This window comes from Cannabis sativa, chromosome 1 (assembly GCF_029168945.1).
Source record: "Cannabis sativa cultivar Pink pepper isolate KNU-18-1 chromosome 1, ASM2916894v1, whole genome shotgun sequence".
NCBI classification, from domain to species: Eukaryota; Viridiplantae; Streptophyta; class Magnoliopsida; order Rosales; family Cannabaceae; genus Cannabis; species Cannabis sativa.
The window spans coordinates 74,324,918-74,335,192 of record NC_083601.1 but is presented as its reverse complement, the minus strand read 5'-3'; positions in this window follow the sequence as shown (position 1 = coordinate 74,335,192).

Genomic DNA, 10,275 nt, shown 5'->3' with positions numbered 1-10,275 from the left:
TGTAGGGCCTGGGGCCTATGCCCCGGCTACCCCACTCTCTGGCCGGCCCTGCAACAAAGTAAGTAATAAGAGCTATGCTCAACCCAACTATTCACTTACAAAATAAGTAATAGGAGCTACGCTCAACCCAAAAAAGTAAATAATAGGAGCTACACTCAACTCAACTATTCACTTACAAAGTAATTAATAGGAGCTACGCTCAACCCAACTATTCACTTATGAAATAAGTGATATGAGCTACGCTCAATCAAACTATTCACTTACAAAGTAAGTAATAGGAGTTACGCTCAATCCAACTATTCACTTACAAAATAAGTAATAGGAGCTACGCTAAACCCAACAAAGTAAGTAATAGGAGCTACGCTCAACCCAACTATTCACTTACAAAGTAAGTAATAAGAGCTACGCTCAATCCAACAAAGCAGGGCCGTCTCAAGGTATTGAGAGGCCTAGGGCGAAATTTAAAATGAGGCCTTTCTTTCATAAAAATTTAAAATAAATATTATTTAAATTTTGACACAATATCAATTTTCACTTTTTTTTATCACCATATAACAAAAAATTTCTCACCACGTAAACTAACTCTATAAAGTAATATTTAATTACTAAGAGCATGCATATCTATTAAAGTGTTATATATTTTAGTACTCTTGTTAAAAAAAATCAATAGTGTATAAAAAATTATGTCTATTTTTTTTTAAAATATATACATAACTCTAAAAATTTAAGAAGATACATAATAATTAATAAATATATTTTGATTTATAATTAACAGTATTATTTTTGATGAAAAAATGGTTAATATTAAACATGCAAAATACACTTTAATATAAATTTTTGACTAATATTTAATTAATTTTTTATTATCATATTTTTTTTTATTATTTTAAAAAATTTTACCTTGAAATACTGTATATATAGGCCACTAAGAAAATTAAATAAGTGTATGTACTATTCTTGACGAAAAAATAGTTAGTATTAAACATGAAAGATAAACTTTAATTTAAATTTTTAATTAATATTTTATTATCATATATATATATTTTTTTTCATTTTAATAGTTTGTACCTTGAAATACTATAAGGCCACTAAGAAAATTAAATATGTGTAAAATTATTTAAATTGTAAAATAACCACAAATGAAGGATTTTCAAGTAATATTTCACTAATTTTTTACATTAAATATGTGTAAAACCATTTAAATTGTAAAATAACCACAAAATGAGGGAGTGAAGGATCGAACCAACAACCACAACATTGATATTCTCAACCGCTTACCATTTGTGCTGTAACACTATTATGCATTTTATTCAATCAAATATTTATATATTATATATTTTAATTTACGTATATTAATTATAATTTTTCGGGGCCTCAAAAATTGTAGGGCCTGGGGCCTATGCCCCGGCTACCCCACTCTCTGGCCGGCCCTGCAACAAAGTAAGTAATAAGAGCTATGCTCAACCCAACTATTCACTTACAAAATAAGTAATAGGAGCTACGCTCAACCCAAAAAAGTAAATAATAGGAGCTACACTCAACTCAACTATTCACTTACAAAGTAATTAATAGGAGCTACGCTCAACCCAACTATTCACTTATGAAATAAGTGATATGAGCTATGCTCAATCAAACTATTCACTTACAAAGTAAGTAATAGGAGTTACGCTCAACCCAACTATTCACTTACAAAATAAGTAATAGGAGCTACGCTAAACCCAACAAAGTAAGTAATTGTTGGAAATTATTTTACCAGGATCTTAGATCTACTCACAAGTATGTTTATTAACGTTCTAAATAAGAACTTTCTAAAACGATGAAATAAACACATATAAAGTTTAAGAAACCTTACATTGGGTGCAGCGGAATAATATGACTCCTTCCGTTCAGATATCTATCCCTTGATTCCTTTCTGTAGCAGAGCATTATCAATATCTGAACCTGGATCTCTTTCTCTGAATCCTTGATGCTGAATCTCCTTTGCTGATGATCTTTCTTCACGATCTTTCTCACTATGATTGAGGTATCACTTGATGTGTGTGGGCACTACTCTAATCACTAAGGATTTCGAAATTCAAAGGAAGAAGAAGAAGAAGTGGCAGCTAAAGATAGGGAGAGAGAAGGCTCAGTTTTTCTTATTCAGAAAGTGTCAGGAAAAAATCTTGTTTTTCTGAAGCCTTCACTATCTATTTATAGCATTCCACTAGGGTTAGATTTGAATTATATGGCATTAAAATAATGAAAAAATCAACTTAAAATACTACAATAGGTGGTCGGCCATACACTAATGGATTGGGCCTTGCTTTTTGCAATTTTGCAATTTTAACACCTTTTGTATCTGATTTTCTCAAAAATGCCAATTTCCTAATTCAACCATTTAAATGCCAATTCTAACTATTTAATAACTATAAATAATTATTAAATAATATTGTCATTTATCATATTTATTAATTGAACCATACAAAGTATCATAATTAACAAATATGCCCCTATAAACTCTTTCTTTACAATTTCGCCCTTACTTAGTGAAAATTTCACAAATAGACATAGTCTAATTTGTGAATTATAATTGATTAATCAAAATCAATTACATGAGTCTTACAAGCAATATTATCTCAACTAGTGGGGGGACCATGGGTCTATATAACCGAGCTTCCAATAAGTAGATCAAGAATTTAGCACTAAAATTCACTAACTTATTAATTCTTCGTTGAATCCACGCATAGAACTTAGAATTGCACTCTCAGTATATAGAATGCTCTATATGTTCCACCATATAGACACATCATTAGTTATCCATTGTTATAATCCTAATGTGATCAATTATCCTCTATATGAATGATCTACACAGTAATGGGATTAAATTACCGTAACACCCTACTATGTATTTTATCCTTAAAACACTTGACCCCGTATAAATGATATTTCAGCTTATGTGAAATGAGATCTCCACCATTTATTTTCGTTTGGTCAAGCTCGAAGGTGATCATCCTTTGCTTACTATTCGCCAGATAGAAGCTATAGATTCCATGTTTATGCTAGCGCTCCCACTCAATTGCACTACCGTGTTCCCAAAATGTACGTATGACCCTGACCTAAAAGTAGGCTTAACTAACAAATCAAAGAACACGAATAGCCTTTCAAGATTGAGCCTAATCATAACAGGATTAAGATCATTTGATCTAGGATCAACTTGGCGATATTGACTTGAATAAATTCTACGGTAAGTTTAATTAAATCTAAGTCAAAGTTCAATATCGGTCCCTTCCGATGCATACTCCATGCATCCAACCTGAGCTTTACTTTAACCAATGCTCTGGAAAGAACATAGCACTTCTCCAAATGCAAGTAAACTCTGTTGTAGATTATCATATCAGTAAAACCCTGTGTCTGATAAATCTAGGAAACTTTATTCACATACTCATGTTTACTTTCCAATGTGTTGACGACACAATAAACAGGATCAAGTATGTGAAAAGGGTTTCAGATGAATCTATACATTATGTTCATATAATCATGAAACAAATCATGTGAACCATGCAACATTAAATGTTATTTCTGATCTATATTAATAAGTAAATCTGATTATATTGAAATAAGTTTTATTTAGGGCATAAAACCCAACAAACTCCCACTTGCACTAATATAAAACAAAAAGTGCGTTTCAAATAATCTCAACACCTTGATATACAAATCAAGTGTAGTAGTAGTAAACTCCTCGTAATAGGATCTGAAAGGTTGAATTAACCACAACCTTTTGTCCACCATTACTCTTCCTTTAATCACAAAATCATTGATAATGTGAAATTCCTCTCTATATGTCTACTCTCTTGGGATACTGGATTCTATATCTTTGGCAACTACTTTTGGTTAATCAGGAAATTAACACTAGTAGTTTAAGGCAATTTGGAATGATGCCAAAAATGTATAGAACTTTCCTTAGACTGAATAAGTACCTTTCCTGCAGCTTTAACATTCAGTCTCTCTCTGGTAGACCTAGAGACTTCAGATAGGTTTTTACACTTCTCCAAAATCACTATTCCACCCCCAGAGTAACCACCATCTTATCAGAAAGATTTTCTAGCACAAAGGCAAATTTCGAAATCTGATATGGTGTAGTCTAAGAGTTTTAAACACACCCTTATAGACTAACATATAGTTCCTCTTCTTAATCTTAAAATTACCTTGATTGTCTTCCAATGTTCTTCTCCTAGATTAATCTGATACCTACTCATTACTCCCACTCGACAGCAGGTGTCTGGTCTAAGGCATACAAAAGCATATCTAAGACCTCTCACTGTTGATGTAAAAAATTCTTTCATGGCTTTATCTTTTCTGGAATAGTTAAGACTTTTCCTTAGATAAATAAAATCTATACCTAAGAAGTTGTGAAGCTTCTATAGATTGCCATTAGAAAGAAAATGCTTCAGCATCTTACTAAAGTAAGTTGCTTGCATTAGAGTAAGTAATTACCAGGTATACCACAAGCCATAGGTTTAGATAAACTCAAACCTATAATACTAGGAACAGGAAGTTTTGTTAAGTCCATTGAATAGACTTATTAACTAAAATTTCCTTTTATGTCCTTGTAATAGAAAACTTTAGGTTATTCCACGTGAATGGATTAAACAATAGTTCTATTGGCTTTCTTCTTAGTTTCTTATCTTGACAATCCATTACTTGTTTAAACTCACAATGGATTTTAATCACTAGTGTCTCCCAAGTCATAAGAAGGTGAGTTCCTAGAAACTCTCCCACTACGACAAGGTACCGTCAATTATGTCTAAGAAAACTAAATGGTATTGGTCTCTTCGGTTGTGACAAGACAACAGAGGCAGTGGGATCATCATATGTTATATAGGATGATAGAACACTTTTGGAATCAAGAATTAAATATCTCCTTTATTTGCTACTTGTTTTTCAGACTAAGTCATTTTCTTAGAAAAGTAGTATTTGTTTGAACAAACACTTTCTTATCTATTGACAATGGGATGGTCCATCCCTAATCACTTAGAATAGCTAACAAACCATGGTTAACAGTTCTAGCTTTTCTTAAGATTTTGATTAGGTCATCCATGAATCTAGTAATGATTTACATTAAGTATACAACCATTACATCATTCTGAAATTGTATTACCATAGAAGGAATTAGGCAACGACTAGTAACTAATCATCAACATGCAACTCGAAATTTCTGGGGAGGTAAGTTTGGATATAATTCAAAAATCAATTTAATGATCTTTGAACTGCATATCTACTAACTATTTCTCCACCCCTATCAGTTCGCAAGATCTTTAACCACTTACCTTAATGGTATTAACCATTGCTAGAAATTAATGAAATTTTTTTAAACATTTCAAATTTCTTTGCTAAAATGTATAATCTAGAGTTATCGTTTTAAGAATACAACGAAAAACTCATATCCACCCCTGAATGTACATCCATCTCCGAATGAGATGAACTACTTTCAGTGGATATAGGCATATTAACTCTTTGCAGAGATTGATCTTGTCAAATCCACTATGAACAAGATACAAATGCCATAGATTAAAAAAAAAATGTGGTAGTGTCTTTTGATGACTTAGGTTTAGTTACATCAAAGAGTTCTTAGAATGCTGCAAGTGGATCCTGGTCACAGAATACCTAACTCATATTCCATACAGTTTTAATCCATTAATAGAAGATAGATATTAAACACTTGAGAAAGTGAAACTGTATTGTATTCTGGAATTAGAAATATAAGAAAATTTCTATTTGGAATCTAAAATTAAAGTCAAAGACTTAAATTTATACCAAATATAATGAGTAATTCTATCTTGGACCACCACTACTATTTAAACTCTAAGTCAGATTTGCCCATACAAGTAGGAGATTTCTAAGATTGAGGATTTATATCAATTGGGAATAGAATTTCGGGATTATAATCATATGCGTCATTTAATTTCTTAAGAGAAAATATAATGACATGAAATGATTTATAGACCATTCATCCAATGATATATTATGGAGCTAATTCGAAATGAATAAGCTAAGAGGAATTAGGATAATTTCGTTTATAAATAAGAATCCAACGATGCTTCGATTAGCGAAAGACAAAGTAATCTTATTTATGTAATCTTCTTGTTTCATATTGTAAAAATACTAGTCTAAGGTGTCATCAATTGATGAACAGCTAGATGTTGCATATACAATATTTATCTTTCGAGATCTTACACTATTATGAATGTCTAATGGTGAAAATCCACTAGGGATTTATCTCATTAGATAAACAAGCCAAGTTAGACCAACAATGAAGATTCGAAATTAAACTACAACTTAATAACAGAAAATAACATGGTTCAATATAAATTCATACACAATTCAAAAATTATAAGCATATAGCAAGTAGGAATGACAAGTGAAAATACTAAAACTTATAATCCTAAATAATTTCCAAGGTTTTCAACAAACTGATATCAGTGTCCCGTTTAGGCGAGAGTCAAAGCTACCATTCATTGAATAGAGTTGTCAGCTCGTCTAAAATGTTAAACATTCTAGCAACCTTTTATTCGATCAAGATTAAAATTCAGCGTTGTCCCGTTTAGGCGAGAGTCAAGGCAATCTATCTTATGAGTTTCCACCATTGTTTCATAATTTGCAAGTCAAGTATGGTCGCCACCATTAGGGTGATCCATACCATACAAAACACTTACAAACTACTTATCATGCGAGGTTAAACGGTGCGAAATTGCTAATGAACGTTCCTCCATTAGGGAGGATTACTCACTAAAACAAACGCGGTGTAAAACCCACAATGGAGATCGAATATCTTAATAATAAAGCTCATTATTTAAAAAGAGTTGTATTTTCTTTGATTCTCTTTATTTATTCTATTTATTTTAAATATATATTTCTTTAATTAAAATTTCCAATTTAGAATGAAAAATTCTAAATATAAATTTTAATTTAATATTTATAAATTTTACTTAGATGGATATGAAATAACATGAATTATTTCCATCTTAGTAATAATTTCCAATAAATATTTAGAAAAATATTCAATTTAAGTTGTTACAAAATTAATTTAAATTAATTTACAACTCAAATTTAATTTTCTATAAATATATATTGCATTTCGAAAAATTAAAGTATATAAGAATACAATTTTCGAAAAATGCATATTAAAATAAAAAATAAATCCTGGAAAAATTATTCTAATTTAATGTTGGCCCAAAATTAATTAATAAAATTAATTTACAACAAAAAATATAATTTTCCTATTTAATTAAATATATAAGAAAATTTTCAAATATTTAAGTATGATGATGAAAATCAACTTAAATATTAATTTTCTATTTAATTAAATACACTAGAAAAATACTTCAAGCAAAAATATCATCTATCTAGATTTTCCTTTGACTAATTAATTCAATTTCTAATAATATACTTTAATTCAATTTATTTTAAATTAATCAATAAATGAAAAAATCATTGATTTAAGTTGATCCAAGAATTAATTAAAATAAATAATTAATTTACAACTTAATCAATTTTTAAAAAATACAAAATTCCAGCATTTAAGAAATGCAATTTCGAAATTTGATTAATAAAATAAAGAAAAAAATATATTTTGAAAATTATTTAAATTTAGTTGAAAAAATAAATTTCAACTAAAAATAATTTTCTATTTAATTAAGTGTCATGAAAAAGAAATATTTAAGTATCATGATGAAAATCAACTTAGATATTTAATTTTTCAAATTAATTAAATGTATTAAATTCAAGAAATAAATAATTAAGTGTAGAGAAGGCTTAATTATTAATCTCTAGTTTAATACTAGGAAAAAATATACTTAAAATAAATTGTACCAAAATTAATTATATAAATAATTAATTTCACAATGCATAGTATTTTCCTATTTAATATTAGAAATAATAAGTAGTCTAGAAATAACTATCTAGAAAATATCTTATTTGACTAAGTATCTTTTCCACAAAATTTGAAAAAATATCTAATTTAAGTTGTATTAGAAAAAAAAATCTAGAACTTAAATATTTTTCAAATTTAAATTTAATTAAATATCAAAAATTAAGTTGTAACCACTTAATTTGAAAATATTCCATTTTAAGTTAATATAGATATTAACTTAAAAAATATCTAAAGAATCTTAATAACCAATGCCTAAAAAATATCAAAAATTAAGTTGTAACCACTTAATTTGAAAATATTCCATTTTAAGTTAATATAGATATTAACTTAAAAAATATCTAAAGAATCTTAATAACCAATGCCTAAAATTCCTCAACTTAATTTTGAAATTTGAAATTCAAAAGATATTCAGTTTTAAGTTGGTTAGTTGTAGATAACTAAATATCAACTTAAATAAGAATATTTAATGAAAAATTTAAATTAAGTTCCAGAAAGAATCTAGATGGTTATAATTCTATATTTAATTATATACAAGAAAATACATATAGTTTAGCTTAGAATAAAGAATTCTTTAAACTATAATTTTCTTAAATTAATTTCAAAATAAATGAAATTAATTATGTTGCTAATCAATTTTATTAGGTTAAACTAGTGTAATTAACCTAGTACAGTTATTCAAATCAGGCAAATGGGCCTTCACAATTAGGGTGGTTCATGTGAGGGAGTGCTGGGTTCAGTATGTCGTACCCACTTCTATGGCTCCCAACTCTCACACAAGGCCCAAAAGAGAGGAATTTAACCTTAATAAGAACAACTGTTATTAATTAAATAGGCCCAAAAACTAAATGAGCCTAAATAAATTCTATCAAGAACTATGATAATTTATTTTAGCAACAACAACCTATATGCATGTATAATAAAATTAAACACATAGGCTCACACAGGCACACTTTGGATGGGTCCTATCATGTTGCTAGGTCATACACAGATGAAAGAAGATTGTAAATATACCTGTTACAAATTATTATCTTGACCAAGGGAGCCATTAGATCATTAGATCTGGCAAAAAGTAACCATGGCTATTTGCAATCAAGTAATAATTGGTTTTGAAAACTTACATACAAGTTAAAACACATACTCCTGCAACAAGGTTAGTTGGATAGTTGGATGTAGGATTTATTTAATTTTAAATTAAATATTTAATTTCAAAAAAAAATTAATTAAATAATAAAAAAAAATTCGAAAAATTTAAAAAAAAAAATTGAAAAATTCGAAATTTCTTTTTTTTTTTTAAAAAAAAAAAATTAAATTTAAAATTAAACCTACAATTTTTGAAAAATTAGGTTTCAACCAACCTAAATATCATTTCAAAAATTTGCTAACTACTTTTAAATTTTAAATGTTATTTTATAAATAAAAATTAAATAAAAAATTAGAAAAAATAAATAAATATCTTTTTCAAATTTTAAATGTAATTTCAATAAATAAAATAACAAAATTTAAAAAATTAGCAAAATATCTTATATCATTTAAAAATTACATGATTATAAATATCTTATTTTTAAATTTAAAATAAGATAAAATATAATCAAATTTTAAAATAAAATAGATTTTTAAGCAAGAAGATAGATACTAATTCTATTCAAATTCAAATTACACTAATATCTTGAATTAAATTTAAAAAATATTAAATTAATTCAAAATGATAATTAGAATTGAATTAGGAATAGTAATAGTATAAATACAAAACTATACAAAAAATTGGAAGTTAATTCCATGAAAAAGCATTAAAAATCGAAGAAAAACGAAAAAATTGTGAACTGTACGGACAGATTTGCGATCGCAGGAAAATATCCGCACAGCCCCGATTTTTTCAAATCTTCAAAAAATCATAACTAATTCAAATAAAATCCAAATTAAGTTCTGTAAAAGGCTAACTTGCTTAATTTTTTCCATACTATCCAATAAAAATAATTCCAGAGATAAAATCGCAATTATTTTCACGAAAATTTTACGAAAATCAATCAATCATCAAATAACACTCAATACAACATGATACCATCCAAAGAACATACAAACAATCGTTTTAAAGTCCAAATTTCTTGCAAGTAAATCAATTACCATGGCTCTGAGGCCAGTTGTTGGAAATTATTTTACCAGGATCTTAGATCTACTCACAAGTATGTTTATTAACATCCTAAATAAGAAGTTTATAAAACGATGAAATAAACACATATAAAGTTTAAGAAACCTTACATTGGGTGCAGCGGAATAATATGACTCCTTCTGTTCAGATATCTAGCCCTTGATTCCTTTCTGTAGCAGAGCATTATCAATATCTGAACCTGGATCTCTTTCTCCGAATC